The sequence below is a fragment of the Amborella trichopoda genome, chromosome 6 (genome assembly GCF_054954075.1).
Source record: "Amborella trichopoda isolate Santa Cruz 75 chromosome 6, AtrichopodaSantaCruz75HAP2 v2.0, whole genome shotgun sequence".
In the NCBI taxonomy this organism is placed as follows: Eukaryota; Viridiplantae; Streptophyta; class Magnoliopsida; order Amborellales; family Amborellaceae; genus Amborella; species Amborella trichopoda.
The window spans coordinates 51,799,713-51,827,032 of NC_142341.1; the positions used below are offsets into that span (position 1 = coordinate 51,799,713).

The window sequence follows — 27,320 nt, forward strand, 5'->3', positions numbered from 1 at the left end:
CCATACAGTAGGATTTCATACTCTATTTTTGCTGAATTCTCTGACTTATTGAATCTACTTAATGATATTTATATTTCTCACAATGCTGCTGATGAGATAGTGTGGGGATATTGACACAGTGTGAGATAGTGTGAGATAGTGTGGAGACTATTCGGTTAAGTCGATGTATCAATTACTGTTTCATGATCGATGGAGGTGGACTATACCTGAAGTTGTTGTGGTTTGGAAAATGGCATTTACCTCTTAAAGTTCGAGCTTTCTATGGATGGCAGTTCAAAACAAAGTTCTGACAGTTGATAATCTCATAAAGAGGAGAAAGATCTTGTCAAATGCATGTTTGTTGTGTAAGGAGGACGGTGAAACATGTGTTCATTTATTTCTCCACTGTCCATTCACTTCTAGAATCTGGAGTTGTTTTTTTTGTCAGCTTGGATTGCAATGGTTATGCCGTTAAAGGTTGAGGGTCTACTTTCAAATTTGTCACTTTCTTTTTTACCTCAGTTACGTTTGATAACATGGAAAATCACGAGAGGCGTGATCTTGTGGGAGGTGTGGAAGGAGAGGAATAGAATAACTTTTGATGGGTACAAGGCAGCCTTTTGAGAAATTTATGAAAAATGATTTTGCATTCAGTTTGGTTTTATCTTTCTATGACAAAAGGAGGACATGATATTTAAGAAGTGGATGTGAGGAGAAATTTGCCAAATCTTTTTCAGATAGGTTTCATTAAATACAAGCCTAAAGGAAGATAAGTCGGGCCGTTGATGAAGTTTTTAAGCTCAACTTTGATGGCAGTTCATTAGAGAATCCAAGGCTTACGGGCTTTGGAGGTGTGGTTAGATCTTGGAATAGTAGTATTATCTTTACGTATGTTGGTCCTCTTCGTGAAAGAACTAATTACGCAGAGCTTTATGTACTTCTTCAAGGTTTAAAATTTTTGGTGGCTAGGAATCTAGGCCATTACTGTATCATTGAAGGGGATTCTCTAAATGCCTTCAATTGGTGCAATAGAAAGAATAAGTCTCCTTGAGAGTTGATATTGGTGCTATTACAAATTTGAGACATTGCTAGTTCTTATGTATTCTCCTTTGTGCATATGTATAGGAAAGCTAATAGGCCGGCATATTTTCTTGCAAAAGGGGGTACATTTTTATCTGAGATTTTGGTATCTAAGTCTGTAATCTCTTTTTAGATCTTTAATGTAATCTTTGATTTCTGTCAAATAAATAAAAATGAATAAATAAATAAAATATATTTAAATATAATTAAATATATAAATATTTTACTATTCAGATTCGATCGTCTGATCGGGTCCATTCAAGTTCAGGTCTAGGTCCCATATTATTATTTTTTTGGTCCAATTCTAGGTCCACCCGAACCCGATCCAACCTGTTACCACCCTAAAGTATTCGAACTCTCTGTATCTTTATGTTTGAACATGCTATCATACTCACTGACTCACTCTCTCTCCCTCTCTCCATCCATGTTCAAACTTTAAATATGCACTCCGGTCTTTTTTTTTTTTTTTTTTTTGAAATTCTATCCTAAGCTCGGCTAGGTCTCAAAAGCCTTGTCAGCCTTGTCCCAACCATAGACAAGGCCGTGGTCTAGATTTGGCCGTGGTCTAGATTTGGCTTGAGAGGCCACCGGTAGGTGGCTCGCTCAGCCAGTTTAGCATAAAGCTAACCTAGGCAACCTTGACGTAATATTTTTTAAAGAGCGCCGCTTGTTGTATAAGATCGCAACCTTACTTTTATAAATAGGTTGTGATGTTATACATTGTCCTGTTTAGCCAAAAATTGAGCTAGGTGAGACAAAGTACATTTTTTTATTTAAAGGTGTAGCTTATATAACGTGACAACCTTACTTCTGCAAATCAGGTTGTGATATTATGCATTAATTGGACCATATAGATGCAATATATATTTTAAGACAATGTTACAAAATAACATGTCTTTTAAGATAATATAAATTTATACCATATTTCTATAAGTAAAATTACAACCTCATATCAAATTTTCCTTTTTTTTCAAAAGGTAAAGGCCTTGAGACCAGAGCATCGAGTTTATTTTAGTTTTTATTTTTTTTGTTATGACTTCTTGTTTGCTACAGTCAACTAGCTTAATGCCATAATCAATGTTTAGGATGCAACCCAAGCTATCCAATTTGACATTTAAAGACTAAAAATAATCATAACATCCGGTAACAAAGATAATTAGTCTATATATATGATCCCCCTCTAACATGGGAAATGATTAGAAATGCACTTGGATGAAAGAGGAACCTCTCTATAAATTTACACGAAATAAGATTCTCTTTCCATGCATGGAGAAATGGTTTGAGGGTTAGATATGTATTTAGATTAGAGTGCGGTTTGCATAGAGCCTAGATTGTAAACAATCAAATTAGAGCCTACCTTCAAATAGTGTCTTTAAATGTGATTTTAATATTGGAAACATCATTGATAGCCTTAACATTCATTTTCATACTTATTTATAAAGTTTAAAACTTCAAAACTAATATCGATCGACATATCTATGAAAACTTGAAAATCTTAAAAATTGTCGGTCCAAAAATACATTACAAAATACACTATTTTCAAAACTTGCAATCCATTTTTTTTCTCATGTCCATACATCCTGATATCGAGATGGTCAATTTGAAGATATTTGAGCATCAAAACAACACTAGGGAAGTTTTGTAGGTAGGCTAAAATTTGATTGTTTATAGACTCGGTTCTATATAAACTTTTCCCAAATACAGTGGAGATGCATTTTCAACGGAATAAAACCTCTCTCTACTCACTCTCTATAATTAGTCGAAGCGCACTTAATCAAGTAGGACTCTCCCTCTAGTCCCGATCTATCAACCATCAATTGATTCATAAATTGAAATGCACTCGATTAAAGGAAACCTTTCTCTCTCCTCTCAAATATACGTTGGAACTCACTAGAACCAATGGGAATGGAAATACGGGTGGCAATGGACCCGACCAAGTTTCAGATATAGGGTCCAAGATTTGGATCTGGCCGGTTGGGCCCAGGTCCAAATATTAGACCCGAACAATATTTGGGTATGTTCACGGTGACTCGAATAGTGTTATTATTTAAATAATAATATTTAATTAATATTTCACTAAATATAATTATATTTTCAGTTATGATATTTAAATAATTGGTGGGGTTTGTATAGAGCTGAGGCTCTAAACAATAAAAGTAAAGCGCTCTTTCAAATAGTGTCGAAAAATGTGGTTTTAATATTGGAAATATTTGCTACAGCCTTTAAACGTATTCTCATCTTTAATTATAAAATTTAAAGCTTAAAAAATAGTGTAGATTGAGCATATCTATGAAAATCTTGAAAATTGACAGTAAAAAAATGTATTACAAGATGCACTATTTCCAAAACTTGACATCTATTTTTTTCTCATGTCCATGCATATTGACGTCGAGATGATCGATTTGATGATATTGAAGCATCAAAACGACCTCTTCTAATAATATTTTTTAAGTAGGCTAAAATTTGATTGTTTAGAGCCTCGGCTCCATATAAAATAATACATGTAAATAAATAAATAAATAAATATATATATATATATATATATATATAGGTCCGGGTCGGATTTGACCCAACCGAACCCGTTGCCGCATCTACTTGAGAAAGAGAAGTGGAAATAGCATTAGATCATGAATAGCAATTAAGCACGGGAAGGTTTTTAAAACGTGAAATCCCATACTCAAGGTTTTGTTTTGTTTTTTATGTTTTTTATTTTATTTTATTTTAAGACTACTAGCTTAAGAAATACTCTCTCTCTCTCTAAATCAACAACTCTATCTCCCTCTATCTCCATCAATCTCTCTCTAAATTAACAATTAAAAGACTTGTACTTTTGATATGAAAAAATAAAATTCTGGAAGCTGGTAGGAGTGTTCGAAGCCCATAGAGCGCGTATAGCATATTCCTGCTGGAGCTGACTGTGGAATAGCTCCCTCAGCGGCTCGGCCGCCCAAATAGCCACTTGGGAGGACTTTTTATTTTTTTGTCAAAATTTTTGGGATCTATCTGAGTCTCACTAGATGATTATTATAAAGAAAACAATTGGATTTTAAGTTGTTGAACATCTAGGTCTTTTCCCTCAAACATTGGATGGTACCTGTGCAAATATTATTATGTCATTTTTTTTAAGGCACATAGAGTACAATTTTTTTTTTTTTTGAAGATGATCATGGATTTTTAAATTCATGGCCATCATCATCTTCCAAACCTTATCCCAACTATTTGATGTCAAAATCTTTTATGTTATATCTCTAAAATTTTAAATCTAAAAAATATTCCTATTTCCTAATATGAGTTCTCTCTAAGGGACGTTTCTTTTTGCATTTTTTTCCTTTTTCCCCTCTCGGTGAAGTCAGCGGGGACATGTCATGCGGGAGCATAAAAATCTTTTGACTTTTCCATATTCACGTTTTGTGTTATCTTATCTCTAATTTGTTGGTTGGATTCTAGCTTTCTAATAACAATTATTTGATTATGTAACCTTTTTTACCCATGTAACAAGGTCCGTGTGATTATAGTGTTTTGGCACGTGTTGAACATACAAGAAATTATCTTTCTCTTTTAGCGTTATTTTAAACATATTATTAATATTTAATGTCATCTAGAATCCCACCTTCTATTTTATCTAAATGATGGAGATATTTAGTGTCATTTAGAATCCCACCTTCTATTTTATCCAAATGATGGACGAGCCTCGCATCTAAAAAGTTGGTTTTAAAATTAATGCATCGATAAGCATCAAACTTCATTCTCACTTACACTTTCAAAACGATTAATGTTTCTGATACTCGTATTTGTACATGTGCCAATACACATCTCAATACCAAGGACTATTTCATAAGTTTAAGGGAAATTATAGAAACCCTAAATCAAAATTTCTACAAAATAGGACCTTCCACTAATTTTGTTGTGAGCCCAATGCATTATTACTATTTTTCACTTGCATTAAGTATGTGAATTATTTGGAGCACTTTGCATGGAAATGTCATTACAGTGTGTAAAAATTAGTTTAAAGTCTTTTTTTTTTTTTCTTTCTATTTCATGTGAATTGAGGTGAATTCGGCACTTGGAGAGGAAATTTAAAATTATAAAACAAGAAAAAAATTAAAATAGTGAGAGAGAGGATTAAAAAAAGTGGAATAAGACATGTGGTGGAGAGAGTGAGGATAGAGTATATTTCACGATCAAAATATAACAGGGAGAGGAGATGAAATCTTTCTAGGACTGGAGTATACAAATTAAAGGTTGATGTTCGTATATAGCACACTCATATTGTAGAAGGAATGCGCACCTCTAAAATTTGTTTGGAGATGTAATTTTAGTGTCAAAAACTTTATGATAACTTGAAATATACTTTTATCCTTAGTTAACAAATTTAAAATATACAAAATTAGTATAAATCAAGCGTATTTATAAAATATTGAGAATAGATAATCTAGATAACTTGTTCCAAGATGTGCTTTCTTTAAGACAATTTTTTTCTTATTCACGTCAACACATCTCAAGGTCAATATCATCAATTGCAGGATTCTCTAGCGACGGACCACCCTCTTCTAGAAGATTTTTGAGGTGTACCTTGCTTCAATAGTTTAAGATTGCAACTTTGTATAAAATTTATCTATAATTAATAAGGATTAGGCTTTGGTGTGTCAATCAACGCACTCATTCCTATGTTTCCCCTTCAAAAATTTATCCTCAAAATTGATTTTAGATTCAAAATTTCACATGTTAATCATCCCAAACACCACAATATGAATATAAAAAAAAATAAACAAAAAAATAAATAACTTCAAAAGTAGTTTATATTGATATTTTTTATGCACAGTCCCATTTCATTATATTTCAACTATATATGCCAAGGTCTAACATGGAAATGTATGTCCAATGATTTAGGATGTGATAGAAATCCAAGGTTTACCAGGCAAACTTTCAAATATCAAAGAAATTTAAATAGCATAATGAGGAAAAAATTATCAGGTACTTGTCAGAAAGGTAGAGAGAGAAAATAAGTTTCATATAAGAAGAGAGAGAGATTCCCACAAGGAAGAGAGAGAGGTTTTATGTATGGATGGAGAGATATGTTCTTTTACCAGTTTAGTCTAAAGTATAAATTTTGTTTGGTTGAAAATCAGTCAAAATTTGATCTATTTTAGTAAGTCGGATATCGTGATTTTGAATGGTTTAATTAGTTAAACAAAGTTGATATATATATTTATTATTTTGAACTATTATTTTTAAATTCTGGTCCAACCAGCCTGCGAAACCGACTTTAATTGTACCAAACCTATCATCCGTTCAATAGCTGATCTAATCAAATAAGTTTTAATTTAGATCGGACTACTGACCTATTCAATGGCATGTCCAACCTGATAACTGTGGTGCCATAGATATACCCAATACTATGCTCCTGTGAGAGCATAGTGTATATCCACTGCCTTAGAAAGAAGACGTACTTGAGAGATTTATTTTTCATTTGAATTTTTGGGAACTCCTTAAGAATCACCAGACTATTATTCTGGAAAGAGAAAATTTATTTTAAGTTTCTTAACACTTGGATCTCACGTTCTGAAAATTGGACGATCTCTATTCAATAATGAAATAATATTTATTTCAAGTTCATATAGGGTGCACTTAAGATATTTTTTTTCTTGATGTTGATCCGATGGATTCAGAGGCCATGGATTGGGCTGAGTAACTTAGGCGAGGTTTGAGTAATCGACACAGTTCAAGATGCATTAAAAAATAAAAAATACAAAAACAATTCCAAAAAATATGTTTAAAGTAAATTTGAATAAAGCATATGTAAATGAGATTTAAAAAGTATACTGAAAAATGGATTTGAAAAAATCAATTTGTGGCCAAAAGAATTTTTTAGATAATATAAAAATAAAAATAAAAATGAAATGTAAAAATAAATATTCATAGTGAAAACACTTCCAAATCTTTGCCAAAACTATAGAAAGTATAAAATCATATATTACAAATAATTGTTTTATTGTTGGATTTTTTATATTCTTTTGAAGGTCTCAAGCTTGACCACCAAACTCTAATACTCGGGCCCAAGCCCGATTTACTCAGGAAAGTCCGGGTTGTCTCACCGGCGTAGTCCAACACTGTTAGAATACTCCGGTGGGAGTATAATATATTTTGGCGCCCTTCCAAAATAATTGAGAGCACAATTGCAATTATTTGAAGTGACAAGGGCGTTTTAAAAGTTAGCATTACGCTCCATTGATACTGATGGAGATGCCTCTCCTGGGATCTGGAATCTAGTGCGGTAGGGGATTGGATTCCTCACTCCACGTCAGCATCACAAAGGACATCTTTTTCTTTATTTTTTAATCCCACTGACACCTGCAATTTTGTGTCACAAAAAATAGTTTTTTTAAGTCTTGTACTTTTGAACTTTGTCCTTAAATCATTTGTTTAAGTCTAATTCCCCTAAAAACCACAACCCAATTTTTCCAATTATTCCATCACTTATTTAAATCTAGCACTTTTTTGGGTTTCTAGGATTCACTTTTTTTGTTTATGGTAATAAAAATTCATTTGTAGTTAGAATTGTGCAATGGGAGTTTTACTTTTTTGAAAATAACTTTGGTTTTGTGTTTTCAATAACCCTTTTATTTTCTCTCTTTCTCTTTTTTATCAAAATTGTTCTTGGAAATTTGAATGATTCATAATGGTTATCTGGAAAATCATTAAGATGATAAAACAAATTAATTTTTAGTATTAGTGAGGTTACTTTATAAGACTATCCTCACTCAGGTACTCGAAAATCTCATTTACATACACTTAAATTCCCTTTTTTGAGATTTAATGTGTATTAGTAATTTGATTTCCCTTAAGCTTATCAGATCAAATGATGTAAATACTCCTAGATGATCAGGGTTAAGAACCGTAACAAGGATTCAAATAATACGAGTGAATCTCAGGTTTCTAATTCTAAACAAGTGGTATTATTTACCATCATTTCATCATACCACTTAATTCAAGATAAATAACTATATTACCTCTCCATGTCAAGCATATGTCCATGAGAAGGAGAACATGTTCAGAGGTCCTATGAATAATGTATTTTAGGTTCCTAGGCATATATCCAGAGCATTCATTCGAAATTTGGCATGTTTCGCTTTGGCGCAAACAAACAAAAGGTAAATGCCCCTCATTGTTCCAATTTAAGAACCCAAAACAATACATTTAATATGAAAAACTTTTTATGGATTCTTAATCCTGAACATATATGAGTATTATTTGTTATTTGACATAGTCGTTCAAGTGGGGCCAAATAACTGAAACAAGCAGGGACAATTTAGGTATTTGTAATTTCTTTTCGAGGGGTGAAACAAATATTGTAAAGTCCCCACTCTAATGCTAAATCGGTTGATTTGTCCACTCAACTATTATTATTTTTTAGGTGATGTGTTTGCCTTTTTATATATAAATATATATATATATATGGAAAAAAGGATTAGTTTATTTTAGGTGATGTGTTGGCCTTTTGTTTTATATATATATATGTGGGAAAAAAGATTAGCTTACTAGTTAATATGAACATATTAGACCAATGATTCAGATTGAATTTAGGCCGATTTGACGATCACATATGTATGATAGTATTTAAATTTTACTTCTTTTTTTTTTACAAATTCAAATCATTTGAAAACTTAGGTGCGTGCTCTTCTCATCAAGATGCACCTAATAAAAATATATATAAAAAAATATTCATAAAAAAAATAACCAAAATACCTCTCAAATTTTTTTGGAGGTATTTTGATCAATTTATTTCATGTAAAATATTTTTTTGATATTTTTTAAATATTCATCTATTTTTTATGGACACACGCCTAAAATTTCAAGTGATTTGGACTTGTAGAAAATGAAACTAAAATTCAAACACCGCCTGATATCTGTGATCGTTAGATCGGCTCAGATTCAATATAGAACGTTGGGCTCATATAAGCTAGTAGGCTAATCCCATATTATATATATATATATATATATATATATATATATATATATATATATATATATATATATATATATATATATATATATATATATATATATATATATATATATATATATATATATATATATATATATCGAGAGAGAGATGAACACTCTTCCCAACGCCCATAGACGAAATGAACAGTGATTTCGTCTACTCTCATTACCATCCAAACTTTATTGCACGGTCATAGTTGTCTGATAGTGTTTCAATTTTCATTGTTTTTCTACAAATCTAAATTACTTTAAATTTGAAACCTATATATATCTTAGTGAGGTGCACTTAATAAAAATATGAAAAAAATAATTTGTAAAATATAAATTAATCAAAATATCTCTAGAAATTTATAGGGGTATTTTAATCAATTTATATTACAAATGATTTTTTCATATTTTTATTAGGTACGCCTCACTAAGATGTATGCATCTTCCAAATTTCAGATCATTCCGATAAGTAAATAAAAAATTAAAAATAAAACAGTACTGAACTGTTGTGACCATGCGATGAAGTTTGGATGATAATAATGATAAACGAAATTACTGTTTATTTTCAATTTGTAGTATCTTATATATTTATTTTCCCTCAAATTATTTTCTATTTCTCCTTGCTTTTGTACCTCAAATCCCAATGATGCATGGGCCCACATCCTCAACTATCACTTTCTTACCGGGGAAAATTGCCCCCATTGTCCTAGTAAGCATCAAAGCCCAAATAAATACCCTAAAAGTAAAACCCATGCACATACTATTTCAAACCAAACCAAGACAACTAGAAGGAGGGAGTCATAAAATGCATGATAAGTATAAGTTTGACTATTCTATTATTTTTTTAATTGTCTATTTTTCTTTTGTTTTTTGTTCTTACTGACCCACCAAAAGTTTTTGTCCTCAAGTTAGAATATTTTTCCCCATCTAGATCCTCACTTGATATGCCATGTTCAAGGAGCTCAAAACCGTCATAGTTTGGTTGATGGTAACAAAATGGGTCTACCACCAACCCTAGGGCTGAGTTGTTGAATCCAAATAGGTGGGACTTTCAAATGCAAAATTAATAAATTAATTATTCCCACACCCACATTTAGAGGAGAAAAATAACCTAAGGGTGGGTCGATTTTGGCACCTTCACATCCAAGGTTCCAAATACCATCCAACCCGCACCCAAAAAACTAAGGGGAATTATGAAAAACATACTTTTAATTTCGTCTAATTGGAAAAAAAATCCTTAAATTTCATAAACCTCATCTACACTTTTTTTTGGGCACATTTTGATCAAAATAATTGTAAAGCCCTAGTATTACGGTACTTTAAACTCCATAATGACTACCCCATTTTATACGACATTTTAAATGCCATGATAACTCGAAGTATGTTAAATGCTAAAATTGATGAAAAGGGGTACGGACAATATTTATGAAAGTTGAGAGTTTTTTTTTTTAATTTGTCAAAAATTAAGGTATATTTATGATAATTTCTCAAAAAATAAAGATAAAAAAATGCCAAAAGATTTTATACGCCCACCGGATTATACTGACCATTTACACCCTCGCATAAAGCCCATATAGCAGTAATTTTAAGACTCTAAATTTCGGGGATGTAACCAGCTCACTAAATAAAAGAAAAAAATTATGAATTGATATCTATATGTACGAGACAAAATAATGTTTCAATATTAAATAAAAACCGTAAAATTTTTGGAGGGTAATATTTGAGTGTCAAAAAATTCAAATTTCAAAACTTTTATTTTGAAAATAATCATCCAGTGATTCTTAAGTAGTTTCCAAAATTTCAAACTAAAAAACTCATCACAAGAAGATATTTTGAGTGATGGAGTAGATGTGTAATGCTCCTAACAGAGCATAGTATACCCGCTCTAAAATAATTGATGAGAAGCCCCACTCATTCAATCAAGTTAGTTAAATTTTTATTTTATTTTTTTATTTTTATGGGTCCATTCACTCATATATTGCATGATTTTCAAGGGACTCAAGTCCCAAATTACATATGAAGCCAATGCATAGCTTAGAATGAGTTTGGAGCTCCAAAACAGTGCATATCTCATGATATTTGAAAAATTAAAAAGAACTGTCCAAAATAAAAAGTACAAAAATGGACCATTTTCAAGACTCAAATTTTATTTAATAGTGGTGGTCGAAATGATAAATGTGTAATTTGTAGATCCGATATCTATCTCCAATATAAATCTCAGAATGGTGGACTCACTATAGCAGGTAAGTCTCTGGACGCACCTAATCCCTGCCCAGTTTTTAAAAGTGGTTTCTCCGACAACCAATCATGGAAACCAATATATGCAAAACAACAATAAACCCATTTAATAAACTGTAAAAAGCTTGTATAAAGTAAATGGGTGTCATATTTAATGGCAATTACATGGTTGTGAATTGATAGCCTGTCGTCGCATTGGTAAACGGGATCATTGTGGTTTATTGGCTTCATTACCTTTACCCTATGAGAGATATGCATTCATGTTGGACAATATGGATTTCATGTTGTTTTCTTGTCCATGATATGAATGATCTAATTTTAAAAGTAAACTATTTTAAAAGTAATATATTTTAAAAGTAAATTTTATTTATATAACTACTTTGCATCACTCTATTGAACTTGAGTTCGTTTGTGGGAAAAAACCACGCTATTGATTGAAATCCCAGTGACTGGATCCCGATCCGGATCGGAATCATCGGTTGGGAAATTTGGGTCTCCCAACCCCCCCCTTTGAATCGTTGATATCATTATTTTTACCAAAATTTTGTTGATTCAAATCATTGATATGGCCGATTCATATCAGTCCTTTGGAGGGCCAATGCACCTTGACGATCCAAGTTTTAAAATATTGAATTTAATTGAGGGCTACCTTGTTGATTTGCGAAGTGATATAGGACAACTTTGAGACCAGCTTTGATTTATATGACGGAATGTTGAACAGTAAAAAAAACATCCCCATATAATGAGTGTAGCTGAGATGAGAATGTTAAGATGGATGAGTGGCTAGGAGGGGTAGAATTCGAAATAAATACATTTAAAAGAACTTAGATATGACTGGCTCCAATAGGCGATAAGATAAGAGAAAGTGGACTTGGGTGGGCTAACCATGTGCAACACAAACCTAGTATAACACATATTAGGAGGTACGAGTTGATTTCAGCAGAAGGCTAAAAAAATGCAAGGGATAGGTTCAAAAGGATATGATTGGAAGGAGTGAGAAAAGATATGTGGACATATGGCTTTATTGAGGTTATGACCGTTGAAAGAGCATAATAGCTGACCAAGATTCATGTAGTTGATATCAAATAGTTGAGAAAAAACTTTGATAATGATATCAAACATTTAAATTAAGTTCCTTTCTGTTATACAGAAAAACTACTTCTCTTTTTCTGCTATGGCCATTTGGACTTGTGCTTCGAAGAAAAATATAGGGAAAATATTCGCGGGCCACATACCTTTAAAAACCATTCAAGGTTAAGACATCCAAATTAACACTGAAAGATGTGTACTTCTTAAATTTTCATTTCCCTCCGATATCTCCTAAAAAATATTGTAAAAAGTACCCAACTTGTTCCTTTTCTAGGTTGGGAACCTAGACAAGTATGGATATTTTAATAAGGGTGAGGTTTATACAATGATACCTCCTTATATTGTATAAGTAAGGTGCACCTATAAAATTTTCATTTCCCTCATATATATCCCAAAAAATATTGTAAAAAATACCCAACTTGTTCCTTTTCTAGTTTGGGAACCTAAACAGGTAGGGATATTTTAATAAGGGTGAGGTTTGTACAATGTTACCTCCTTATATTGGATAAGTAAGGTGCACCCATAAAATTTACTTAGAGATGTCGTTTTGGTGTCGAAAATTTTATGAAAGCAAAATCTTTTTTTATCATCAGTTATAAAATTTTAAATTTAAAATGTAGTACAGATTGAGCAGATCAACAAACACTTGAAAAATATTGAAAATAGACGGCCCAGATAACTTGTTGCAAGATGCACTATTTTTTGAACTTTGTATTATTTGTTTCTTCATGTCCATTAATCTCAAGGTCGAGATAATCAGCTTGAGGGTTTCCCTATGGCGAAACACTCTCCAGTACAGGATTTTTGAGGTGCACCTTACTTCAACGGTATAAGGTTGCAACCTTATATAAACTTTCTCCTTTTAATAATTTATCCTCTCGTTTGTAATCTTAACTAAATAATGCTTATTGTGGATAGATTAAATTATTGAAATGCCCCTACTTGTTCAGGGTTTACTACCCTAAGCAAGAGCAATTTGGATATTTGTAAGATATAGTTTGAAAGTACCTCCATGAAATAATAATTGAAATGCAAACCCTCTAAGGTAAATTGCGATATTTGACCCCCTTAGTGATCTATAAAGGGGTTGGACCAGCTATCAATCTAGTAAAGGATCAAATTCAGTCAAAATTGGTTCGATTTTTTGTCAAATTACTTGGATTCAAGTTTGAGAAAAACAAAAGAAAATATAAATTATAGTTTAATTTTGTAAAATACTATTAAAAAATCTACAACTTTATTTAACCAGTTGAACTGGCCAAAGGCCAAAGACACCAGTCCCCAGTCCGGGAGGTCTGGTCTATCATAATTGACTTGCTATTTTCCCAAAAATGTATAACTATAGCTAAAATCTATCGTTCTAGGTGTCACCCAAAATAATATATTACTAACTTTAGTATTTGTAGCATAAACATACCCCATGATGCAATAAATCAAAAGTCAAAACACTTGAGAGGTATTTCACTATATATCTTTTTTAAATAAATTATTTATACACCATGGTTGGCATTTGATAAGTACATGGAAAGTGACAAATGACCCCACAAAAATAGCTTGAAAGTTACAACGACAATGACATGATGATATGTGAAAATCACAAAATTTCATCATTGAAACTAACGTTTGTGGAAAGAGACTATGATTATGGTTTATGTTTTTTTTCCATTATTCTTGGAGAAACTTTCCTTTTAAAGTATAGTGCATTGTTAATTGAATTTTTTTTTGTTAAATTGGAGCCGTCCATCTAATAGCACTTAGAGAGAGAGAGAGGGAGAGGGAGACATGATGGGTGGTTGCACACTGGAAATGTTATGTTTTGGACATTCCAAATGTCTTTCACTTTTTATGCCAAAAAGATTTATGCTCCCGTGGGAGCACAAAAGACCATATATTCCATTCTCTCTAATGGGTAAAATCCAGTGTGCGATTATTTTTAGGATCTCAAATTTTATCATCAACCGACCAACTAATATAAAAAAACAAACCATATGCACTTGGAATAATTAATGTAAGAAATAAAAAAAAATTATAGATTCCCCCCACCCCCCCCCCCCCCCCCCCCCCCCCCCCCCCCCGCGGGGACCCTACTTTCTAGGCATGTCCAACCCTAATACTTTTTAAACCATACTATTAACCTCTATTTATTTTTGTATCACCCCTGAGTAAGAAAGTAGTTTTAGGATGAAAATACCCCATGTATTTAAGATAGTTTCTCTCTTTAAAAACTTGAAATTTGAAATTTTAGGTAGAGAAACCATCTTACAATTTTTAGGGCCAATTTGGATGTACCCAAAATTGGAACATTTTTTTATTTTTATTTTTGTAAAAGAAAATTCAAATAGCAAGAACCGTTTGGATAACCCCATTAGATTTTATTCCCCATCAAAACAAATTATGTCACTAAGCCAAATTTGCCCGTAACCGTGAGCGAAAAAATTTGAGGCAAAAAATTTTCGTTCGCCTCAAATTTTTTTTCGCTTAAATTTTTTTTCCTTCCCTTGTCTCGCCTTCCTGCCCAACCTTCCCACTCTCAAGCAGGTCTCACAGCTCTTTATCTCTCTCATCAAATCACTCAAAAGGTTTTCAGAGGTAGGTTTGGAAATGATGGTTTACAACCTCAATAAATTTGCGGAGTAAAGTTTTTAAAGGATGTCTCACGTCTTTTGCCCATCAAGGTACTCTCACTATATATAGAAATAAGTTTTTTATGATGCTGGAGACTTTACCTCTAAGATTGAAACCAATATAAATTGTTGATTTTTTGAGGTTTTTGATAAATAAATGGGGATTTATATAAAATGAAGGCTTATAATTCATCTTGACACAAGCAGTGGTACAGCCATCACTATTCATTGTAGGTGATAAGAACACTCTTACAAATTCTCATTTTAGACCAAACCTTGTTACTACACACTCTGACTGTGAAATCAGTGACCGACCATGAAGCAAAAATAGGTACAATCTTCATCATTTCAAAAGTCTGCGAAATCTGCTTTGGTTAAGTAGTCAGTTTTTCTAAACCTTAATTTTTATCTCCATAGATACTATCGCATTTGGTACTATGGTTGTTTGATTTCTTATCTCTCTCTTTAAAAAAAACCAACTGATTTAAATCTCTCTCTCTCTCTTTAAGAAAAACCAATTTAAATCTCTATCTCTAAGAAAAACTAACTTATCACTTATTAATTTGTGATCTTGTTTTTTGCTTTGTGCTTTTTTCTTTGTATAGAAAATTATTATGTATTAGAAGTGTTTGATTAATTTTTTGAGATAAACTTTTAGGCTAATCACGACTGATTACACCAACGAGTTTCCCCCTCATTTTTTGTACTTCAACATACATTAACGTACATTTTATGTTGAATTTCCAACAATGTTGTATATTTTATCATGAAGGTGTAAGTGTATAATATGAGATAGCTACACAAAATCTAGTTTGCGTGTGATGCCCCTGTATGTGAACTTCTAGAGCGTCCATTTTACATAAAGTCAAGATTGTGTCATAGTTTGACAAGTGTTAGAGGGGTATCATTCAGCTTAGTGATGTCAGAGCAACCCTCAAGATCCAACGAAAGCAAATTGGAGTACAGCTCGCGATGAATTCATGGTTGAACAATTGAAAAAATTACATCTTGCTAGGAAGCGGTCTGATATTGGAGGGAGAAAGAGGATTGGAGGTTTGTCTGGGATGCATTTAATAAAATTTTTGATGTTCAAAATACTCTACAACAATTGAAAACTCGCTGGGCTACACTTAAAAAGGAATATTTTATCACGAAGAACCTTATTAACCAAAATGATTTGAGTTGGGATGACTATGCCCATGTTGTTACTGTTTCGAAGTTTGTCGTATATAGTTAAATGTATTTCAAAACTTTTGTGAGATTCTTCGAAGTAGACATCTTCTGAATGATACTCGAGGTGTAAAGGTTGAAATGCAGTTGGCAATGTTCTTATACATCATGGGCAATGTTCTTATACATCATGGGGAAGAGCTCAAGCAATGGTATAATCCAAGATAGGTTCCAACACTAAGGTGAAACCGTTAGTCGTCATTTTGAGAGAGTTCTCAATGCAATATATAAATTATCATTCTATTATATTCATCTACCTTCAAGTAGCATACCTATAGAAATTCACAAAAAAAGGCATGTATTATCCTTTTTTCAAGGTATTTATTTTAAATTTATGTATCTTTTGATTTTAATTTAAGTTTTATTGCTTTACTTGTTGAAAATTTGCATTGGGGCAATAGATGGTACACATATTAACGTGAGTATTGATGTTGAAGAGCAAGCTCCCTATCGGAATAGGAAAATCTTTTTATCACAAAATGTAATGGCAGCTTGTTCTTTTGACATTCGCTTTTGTATATGTACTTACTGGGTGGGAGGGATAATCATCGGAATCTTCTGTGTTAAAAGCTGCACTAAAATCAATCACGGTTATTTTCCTTACCTTCAAATTTTTTATATTTGATGGAATATTTAAATTTCATTTCAAGGTTGCTAATAAATGTCATAGTCCTCGTCCACTTCCTACGAAAGTATTTGTTATTTTTAGAATATATATATAGCTATAACTTTTGTCATTTATATGCATTCAGATAAATATTATATTGTCGATGCAAACACACAAAACTTCATAGCTCCATTTAGGGGTGTGAGGTATCATTTGAAAGCTTATGATTGGGGAATTTTAGTCCCACAAAATACGAACAAGCTATTCAATCTTTGGCATTCATCTCTTCAGAATGTTATTAAACGTGCATTTGGAATGTTGAAGGAAAGATTCCCTCCCTTAAAAGTGGCAACAACATATCTTTATGAAACACAAGTTAAGATAGTCATTACTGCTTCACTTTACATAATCATATCTGGACTATAACAAGTGGTAGTGATTGACTATATGAGGAGTATGATAAGGATCTTGCACGTGGATCAGTTGAAGGAATAAATATTCAACATAATGATGTAAACCCTTAGGCTAATAAAAATATGGCGACGAACTGCGAGATCATATTGCTAAAGCAGTTTGGGATGACTATTGTGCTCACTGTTGAGTATAATATGGCACATAGATATAATTGGTTGTATTCATGTTTTCTATTACTCTCTTTCGTGGCAAAATTTCCAATACTTCGGATTCCAATATTAATTACTAGGGTTATCGTTCATGGGTTATGAAAATGGTGTGAAACTATCTTATTTAAAAATATAATTGTTCTTTCTCCTCTCTGTGCTCATGGAATAATTTATATTTTTCCAAATTATATGTTTATCAAACGCATATAATAACACATTTAAAAATCAAGATTCGTCAAACTTTTTTATGTAATGAGAAAAATAAAAAAAAATACGAATTTATAATTTATTGCAATGCATCCAAATAGGCATATATGGAAAATGGCAAATAAAATTTTCTTCTCATATTTTAATAGACATCCAAACAGTGTTGAGTCTATGTGGCCTTTAAAGGCCTTATGAGTGCTTTTAAAATGAAATAATATCGTGTAACATGAATTCAGTGGGAGTGTGGTCCCTCGTGGATCATACTAAGCAAACGATGGTTTGCTAATACCGATCTGTGCTTAATGACTTAGGTCAGTTGGTTGGAAAAAACCCATGTTACCTGGGCATGAAGAACAAACTGATGAGGGTTTATGAGTTAGCCCTTGACGAGGTTGGAGAACATACCCGGATGAGTGAGCCGAGGGACTGTGTGACCCTTGTATGTGATGGTGGCCTACTGAGACGGGGGCCAAAACCTTATCCATATTTCATTACGCGGCATGCATATTGATAGATCGTTCGGGAAAGCCAGATATCTACCTTTGGGTGAAGCGTATGCATATGCGAGAGATACCCCTATGCGCCATAGAGCTGTGGTCGCATAAAGGCTTGGTGACCTTGAATTATCTCTAGGGGAGGACCTGAAATCCATATATTGGGATTGTGATCTCTTGGCTCATCGGCCAGACTTTGGTGACCCGCTAATGAGCTCCTACTTGGACTGTGGGTCATGCGAAACACTTGGTTGGTCTGATAAAGTAAGTGTGGTATATAGTCCACAGTTAAAGGTGCGGTGCCCTATGATTATTGATTCCTAAATCATATGGATCATTTTCCTATCATATTAATTTGATTGTGTTCATTTTATTATTGAAATGGTTTTTGTTTTATTATTTAAATTTTTATGAATCTCTCAATATTTTATTTGTGATTTTGGACTCTTAAAAATACAGTTATCGTTCTTACAAAGTTATAAAAATTCAAATATATATTTTAAATATTTTTATTCAATTTTATAAATAATATTTTTTTTATTCCATGGGGGCCCATAGTGCACATGGGCCCACCATGTGGGATGTGGGTGGGGGCCTACATGTGCCACAAAGGGTGGCACGCCCCACCCTATTTGGATTCTCTTGTTTGCTTTTAAGATAACTTTAGTTTGATTTGTGCCATGTGGTCAAATCTTAGAAGGGATATATTGACCATAGCTTTATCTCTTTTGTAGCAAGTTTGTTTTAAAGAGATATGATCAATTTAAATTGATGTGGGTATTATCTTATTTATCTACTTGATATTATTTGACATATCCTAATGAAATATATGACATGAATCGTGCACTTTTATAGAATGCATGATATCTATTTTATTTAAATATATTGAAGGGAAAATGGTTTAAGAAAAGGGGATAATGGTTCATGCACATTCCATAATAATGATGGCCTATCTATGGAATGAATCTCTCACCCCATAAGTCACCATTGATCGACAGTCTATGTTAAGTTACCATTGATCGACGGTCTATGTTAAGTTACCATTGATCGACGGTCTATGTTCAATCTCACAAGAAGATGCATGCTAAGGAAAACCCTAAGAAGCCCTAATCTTATTCTCTACCCAAAAATCTATACATCTTATCTCTTGTACCTAATTCTCATATTTTTCTCTCATATCCCAAAAAGGGGGCACACACCACTCTCTCATGTTTGATATCTCTCTCACATTGTGAAAGAACTTAAGGGTTTAGGTTATGGAGCTCTTCTCTCCTATCTCTCAAATATGGATTTATGACTAATGGTTTTAGGGTTTAGCAAAAAGAGAATCCATCTCTATCAAACTAGGTTGCTAAGAGAATTCACTTAGGGTTTGAGTTTATGATTAAAGGGGTTCATATTTCATTGGTGTGGCTTGGCCGAAATTTACTTTTCTGGTTCGAGATTGAAGCTAGACCATTGATCCCGCGCCATCGGATGGTGGTGACTTGGTGTAGGGTGTAATAGGTCTGTTTGGGGTAATCTCCTGCTCTCTTTTTTTTGTTTCTTGCAATATTATCGTTTATTCTCAAGCATAGTGCATAGTTGTTTCAATGACATCAAGTTGTTAAGATCTTGGTTTTATTGGTATGTTGAATTTATTTTGAAATTTATCTTATTATAATAAAGACCACATATAAGTGATCTTTTGCCCAAAAAAAGGGGTGAAAAAAAAAAAAGTATTCCCCGGTAAAAGATCACATAGGTATTTCTTTTAAACAGTTTACCCTCATAATAAAATAAAATGACAATATTTCTCAATTGAGGAGGAAAAAAATTGCATTTTTTTTCAATGTGAATATTTTTTTCTTCGACATTATATGAAATTTGAGATAGTTTTTATCTCTAAAAATTTTCGGAGTGCTATCTTTGAAAATCTTGATCTGCTTTCTCTCTCTAAAGTTTCAAATTTGAGTTAATTTCACTATCCAAATATTTTGGTATAGTTTATCTCTAAATATTTTCAAGTTCCAGAGAGAAAATATCTTAAACACATAGAGGTATCTTCATTCTAAAAAAGCTACTTTCTTAGTATGGTTATTTTTTTTTTTTGAGAGGGGGGGGGGGGGGGGGGGGGGGAAGGCCATGATTGTGTATGCAAATATAAATAGTATTGGAGTTAGTGGGAGGAGGCCATGATTGTGTATACAAAGATAAATAGTATTGGAGTTAGTGTTGCAGTTTTAAAAGTATCGGGATGGGGCATATGCCTAAAAACTAAAAGCGGTAAGAAGTATCTATAATTTTTCTTAAAATAGCATGTTAAGATTTTACAACACTTTTCAATTTTTGGATAGACAGATCCAAGTGTTTGATAACTCATAAATCATTTGTCTAAAAAATAATTTTTTTGCCCGAGGGAGAAGGCATGTGGTATTGCTCTCGTAAAGTATGCGCGAGAGCATTACCATACATGCTCAGTACTTCCAATCCTTAAAAAGAAGTTAGTCACTAGATAATCCATAGCAGATGGTTCATTCAGAGTCGGATTATCTGATTTATGCATTTGTTTGTCAGAAAAATGCATCACCATAGCATGTGTCTTGATGAAATTTAAACTCCTAGATAGTGAGATTATTAAGATCGTTCTCAATGTCAAGACAAAAATCCCTAATGCTTCATAGGAATAAAGCCTCAAATATGAGAAATCCCAGTTCAAATTGAAGAACCCCCAAATTTTGAAACTTTGGATTTTTAAAAAATGGGGCTTCCATTCCAAAAAATGGAGGCATATATCTTCTAGATATATGAAAGATGATTGTAATTAAAGGTTTTTTGAGTGAAAAATGGTAAAAAATGATGGAGAATTGATTAAAAGGTGATTTTCAGTGAAGAAAAATTTGGGTTCTCTAGAACTTTGGAACCTGATTTATGGCAAGAAATTGCCATGGTTGCTACGATGAATGTTTGAATCGGACGGTGATAATCCATAGTCATGTTGTAGTGATGGATGTTTGAATCATACTACTTTCCTGCACACATTTGTGTCAATGGATGCACACCTGCTCACTTTGACAATGTCTGGAAAATTCAAACACTCAAATCCTTCCCTTAATCTGGCCTCAAAAGGTGTTAATAACAGAATGGATGAGAATAAACAATATGTTTTTGCTTATTGATTATAAAATGCATTTGAATTACACATCAAATATCGACTTATAACAAAGACAAGTTATATAATAAGAATCAATTAGGCCTTGGATATGAAATTTGGTGGTTGTGGATGTGACTTTGATTAGGTTCAAAGTCCAAAAACAATTTCACAAATTTTACGACACACACCAAACAATCCATTTCGCATCTGACATCCAAAGGTAATTGGGACCTTCATGTACCAAATGCAAATGATATTATGGTATACAATCTCTATAACAATGACTTGCTGGGTTTTGGTCCAGTTAGGTTTGCACTCATCCAAGTGTCTTGATTATTAACCTTAAAATTAGGGCGAGTTTGACCTAATTCTTTAATTTTTTTTTTTTTTTTTGAGACAACCGAATCGGGCAATCCTACTTCGCCAAATTAGTGTCAAGCTCGGCACCCTATTGGTTCTTAGCCTGAATGGGGCTTTTAGTCCCCACTGATAGAGTGGAAACAAGCTATGCTTTAGCCAACATGAAGGGAGAAGGCCGATCCAACAAAGTCTTGAACCACCCCCAAACCATCCAAGTCTTTTTTCCTTAAGAAAAGTGATGAACTATAGCTTTTTCACATGGCCATGTCATAAGGAGCATCCTTGCCTTCCTACCATAACTTCATAACTTTATGGGTGTTTGTTTTGTGGAAGGTGCAGAAACTGTAATACTTTCTGTGTTTGTTAAGTAAGAAATGAGAATATAATGTTTAGGGCTGTGGGTTTCGAAGATGCTACTTTGGTAATCAACCACAACAGACTACATGAGTGTATAAGTGGAGAATGAAGTCTTCAAACTAGAAAAAGTACTTGTTTGGTTTACCAGGGCCCTTGTTCCTCCACTCAAAGAATGTCAAAAAAAATAAAGGAAAAAAAGTAGTTCAAGTGGTGGAGAATTGTTCCTCAACTGTATCTTTGCAACATCGGTCGATGGCGAGTTGTTACCATTTTATTTGAAAGCAAACAAGCACTACAATCGATAAGCATTCAAATAAAGTGAAGATTGGAAGATGTTTTTGTTTTTTTTTGCCATTTTTACATTTTTATGCAACTATTTACCGCATTCTTAGAAAATGAGAAAATATTGTGAAATGCGAAAAACCATGGTAGATTTTAAGCAGTGCCGTAAGAATTTAAAGCAACCAGTCCAACTAGTTAGACTCTCAAACTCAAACCTGTTTGGTTTAATTGAGAAAAGTTGTTCACACAAACTAGATTTCTATTTGGTTTAATTGAGAAAAAGTTGTTCATAAAAACTGGATTTTAAAAGGTAATTTAGGAGAACTATTTTATGTGTTTCATAATTTTGATCATTTCCATGCTCGACTGTGGTCAAAATGCTAATTGAACCCGACTTGATACCTTTTTGGTTTGATGACCGGTCCGATTTTGGCAAAGAGGAACTTTTGGTTGCATGAGAGGTAGGAAACCTAAGTTTAATGACAATAACTATTAACATGGTAGCAAACCTTAACATAACCGAAAATACAAAGGATATTTTCTAATGAGGTCATGCCTTCCAGGAGCCAACTTCAATTGAGTTAAGAAAAGAGCCCGGGCTTAATTGGTTAGTGCTTGACGATTTGCAACACTGCGTCTTAGGCTCAATTCCTATTGAGGGTAGGGGCCCTCTCCCCACTTACTTTGCCAAAAACAAAACAAAAAAATGCTTCAATTTGCGTTACCAAGTGGCACGTGATAATTTTGAAGGGTAACTCTCTCTTCCTCAACATACATTCCACACGTGTGAGTTGCTCATAAACGGCAGGGGAGTAAGCGGGCCGGTGCTCAGTCCAACGTGCCCAATAAGGAGGTTTGAACTTGGCCCATGCTAGAGCAAGTTTCCAAAGTTAGTTGGGCCCATGCTAGAGCAAGTTTCCAAAGTTAGTTGGGCCGGTTTGGTCCGTTGCACCCTAGTAATAAAGAAATTGTGATAATAAGGCCTATTTGGTGTTAATACTAAGGTTTGAGCCATGCCGGTTAAGCTAACATAACCTAAATGGAAAGTTCGGGCCTTATCCCAATGGGCCACAACTAGGTCCAAACAAGGCAATGTAGGGCTAGGCCTTTGCGGCCCGCCTACTGGCCTCGCCCATTAACAACTCATCCAGGTGTATTGAAACATGCTAACAAGTCATGCATCCAAACATTACTCATATGTATTCACACGTGTCAAATCGGATCCGGATCCGGATCCAAAAGTATATATGAGATCTAGATCCGATTAGATCCAAAAAAATTATGCTATTAAATAATATATAACAAAAAACTATATCATATGTAATATTTGAAAAATTGGATCGGATCGAATCCATTGTACCTAGATCCGATCCGAATTACTCTTTTGAATCCAAATTTAGGATTTCGGATCCAAATATTGAATCCATACTTGGATCCGAATAGAATATGAACATTTGGATTTCAGATACAAACCGGGAAAATTCTCAGTCCTATTGAAAATTATATGTTGACCCTTGTTACGCATTTTGGCCTTTTGGATGGAATAAATCTTAGGAACATCGCTATTTTCTACTTTTTTGCCACATCTCTATCGTGAATCTTGCTATATTTTTTTTTTGCCAATTTAAGAGTAAAACACAACCCCATTTGGTATGCTCCACTGCTCACGAGGGCCTGCACTCGAGATTGCACAATTTCTTTTTCCTGGTAGTTTAGTGGTAGGAAGAGAAGTTGAGAGAGTGCGCAAATTAATAAAACACTATATTAATGTCCTTGACCTTGCAAGCAAACATTGCTTTTTCCTATCTATGAATAATTGCATTATTTATTGGAGTTGGTTAGTTGTCTGAACATGGACTTGTTATTATCATCATTATCCGATCTTTATCCCAGTTACATTGTATCGGAGTTCATAAAATATATGTGGCAAAAATTATACATTAGCTGAAAATTTAATACAATCTTCCTCCTTTCTCCGAGCTTGGGACTGGATGATTGGCTCAAGATAGTTGGTAGAGTTTGAGACATGGACTTGATGTACACATAATATTTAAATAAACGTTTTAAAAGGCTCAACTTTCAAAATCATTTATTTTATCGTTTGAATAAAATGAAATATTTCCATAATTCATTTTTTTTAAAAAAAATACTAAAAAAAATGCCTTAAATTGTTAACTCATTTTTTTGTAGTCATATCTAAACTAATCACATTCTTTACGCTTTGCCGATTTTAATTTTTGATTAATTGTTTATCTTGACCAGTACTTTTTACTCAATTTTTAAATAAAATTGATTACGTGTTTATTTTTAAATACCTACTTGTTTATTTACTAGTATATTTTCATTACGTGCATATTGCTATCTATCGAAGAACTAATATGGAATTAGCAGTGTTAATCCATACTCTAGAGAGAGAGATCTGTTGATCTAGGGTTGGCAATGGGCCGGGTGGGTCACATGGGTAAACTTAGGGTTTGGGTCACATGGCACGGGCTTGGGCCGGGCCAATACTGTTCACTTTTAACTCTTAAATTTTACCTGGCTCAGCCCAGCTTTGATAGGGCCAAGCCCTCAAGGGAACAAGGCCAAGGCCGTTATATTTTATTTCTCTTTCTTTACTTCATGATGTTGTGTAATTACCGTATCGTAAAGTTAATGAAAAATGGGTTGGAAACTATCTCCCCCACTTATTTACTCAAAAGATATACGCATAATCTTAGAGAGAGAAAGGACACGTTGGCTGCCATTGGACATCCATAGATTTGGAGAAAGATGTGTTGGTTATTATTATTATTAATTGTTAACCATTGGATTCATTAACTCCAAAATAAAAAAATACAGGAGAGGTACAATTAGATGAAGGAGGTAAAATAGTACTGGAGAGGCATAATTAGGTGAAGGATGTAACGACCACCAACTATTGTTGACTTAGAATTAGATGCGTTGTTATAAAGAAAAAGTTTATATAAGGTGTCGACCTTATACTGTACAGGTAAGGCACACCAAAACAACCCAATAGTGAAGGTTGTTCTATCCTCGAAAACCCATCTCAACTTCTAGATTCATAGACATAAAAAAATAGTGGATTTTTAGTCCTACAAATATTTGATCTTTTAACACATTATCTGGACGGTCAATTTTCAATATTTTAAAGTGTTTATAGATACGTTTGATCATCACCCTTTCTGGAACTTTAAATTTCATAATTGGCGGCAACAATAGATTTTTATATCATTGCAAAGTTTTGTGGCATCTAAACTGTATTTTCAGCATAGTTTTGAGGCGTACCTTACGACAATAGTATAAAGTAGACGCCTTATATAAACCTGACCCTTGTTATAAACGGCTGCATTCATGAGAGAGAGATGCATATCTTAGTTGTCATATAGAGGGGGGTGTTCGTTATCATGAAGAGAGAGATAATGTATGTTGTAGTATCATAGAGAAAAGACATGCGAGAGAGATTGGTCTAGCGGAAGAGAGAGAAAGCGTGAGCAGTTTTGCCAAGATAAAGATAAAAAAAGGGTGTGGTTTGTATAGAGCCGAGGCTCTAAACAATCAAATTGGAGCCTATCTTCAAATGGTGTCGAAAAATTTTGTTTTAATCTTAGAAATCTTTGTGTTAGCTTTAAAATATATATTTATATTTAATTATAAATTTTAAAGTTTAAAAAATAGTGTAGATCAAACAGATCTATGACAACTTGAAAATCCTGAAAATTGACAGTCCAAAACCGCGCTACAAGATGCACTATTTTCAAAACTTAAAATCTATTTTGTTCTCATGTATATGCATCTTGATGTCGAGATGATCAATTTAAGGATATTTGAGCATCAAAACAACCTCTTCTAGTGAAATTTTTGAGATGGGCTTTAATTTTATGGTTTAGAGCCTTGGCTCTACATAAACTTTTTCCATATAAAAAAAAGTATGAGTTTGAGAGAGAGAGATCGAGAGAGGGTGACCAAATGGAAGAGAGAGAGAGCAATATCTTTTTTGCTTAGAGAGAGATTTGAAAAAAAAGAGAGTTCATGTTTGGTCAAGAGGAGAGGGAGCATTTTTGCTTAAGTGAGAGTGCTAGGCTTAATTGGTTAGCATTTTACTATTTGCAATGCTATGTCCTAGGTTCAATTTCTACGTAAAATAGGGGCCTCTAGGTTCAATTTCTACGAAAAATAGGGGCCTCTCATCACTTACTCATAAATTTAAAAAAAGAAAAAAAAAGAAAGAGAAAAAGAGTGAAGGGTCAAGCGAGGTGTCGGAAAGAGCAAACGGGTGCATTAAGAGAGAGATAGAGGGAGGGAGAGGGCATGTTTGGCCAAATAAATTGGAGTTCGGATATTAAAAAATGGGTGTGGTTTGTATAAGGTCGAGGCTCTAAACAATCAAAATAGGGTGCATTTTCAAATAGTATCGAAAGATGTTCAATACTAAAAATCTTAATGATGTTTTTAAAATACATTTTTATGTTTAATCATAAAATTTAAACTTTTAAAATAAGTGAAGAACGAGTAGATGTGACTTATTTTAAAATATTTGAAATTCTTGAAATTGACGATCCAAAAAATGCATTAGAAGATGCATTATTTCCATGACTTGAAATCCATTTTTTCTCATATTCATATATCTTGAAGTCGAGTTCATTGATTTGAGGATTTTTACAATCAAAACCACCTCTTCTACTGAATTTTTTAGATGTAACTTATTCTGATTGTTTGAGGCCTCACCCTCATATAATTTTTTTTCTTCAAAAAAACACTTCATGCACGATGGACGGCATTTGTACAATATGCAATCTAGAGGTACAAATGGTCCAAATGTTTTTTTAACATAATTATTATTTTTAATTTTTAAAATTTATTTATTTATACATGTTCTCCATGTTAAAGATTATATATTTTCTAAAAATAGGATCGAATTCTATTTGAAAAATAAATTTATTAATGAGCTCGCATTTCAGGGCTTGGCCGCATCGTAACCGCGTCCAAAAGAAAAAGGCCGAATCAGGGGCCTCTTTTCTCAAT

The 27,320-nt window shown here is 33.1% G+C and overlaps 1 pseudogene; it reads left to right on the top strand.

Moving 5' to 3' along the window:
• The first annotated feature begins 7,937 nt into the window (after positions 1 to 7,937).
• On the top strand, positions 7,938 to 17,265 carry LOC148781864 (uncharacterized; annotated as a pseudogene).
• Positions 17,266 to 27,320: the final 10,055 nt, after the last annotated feature.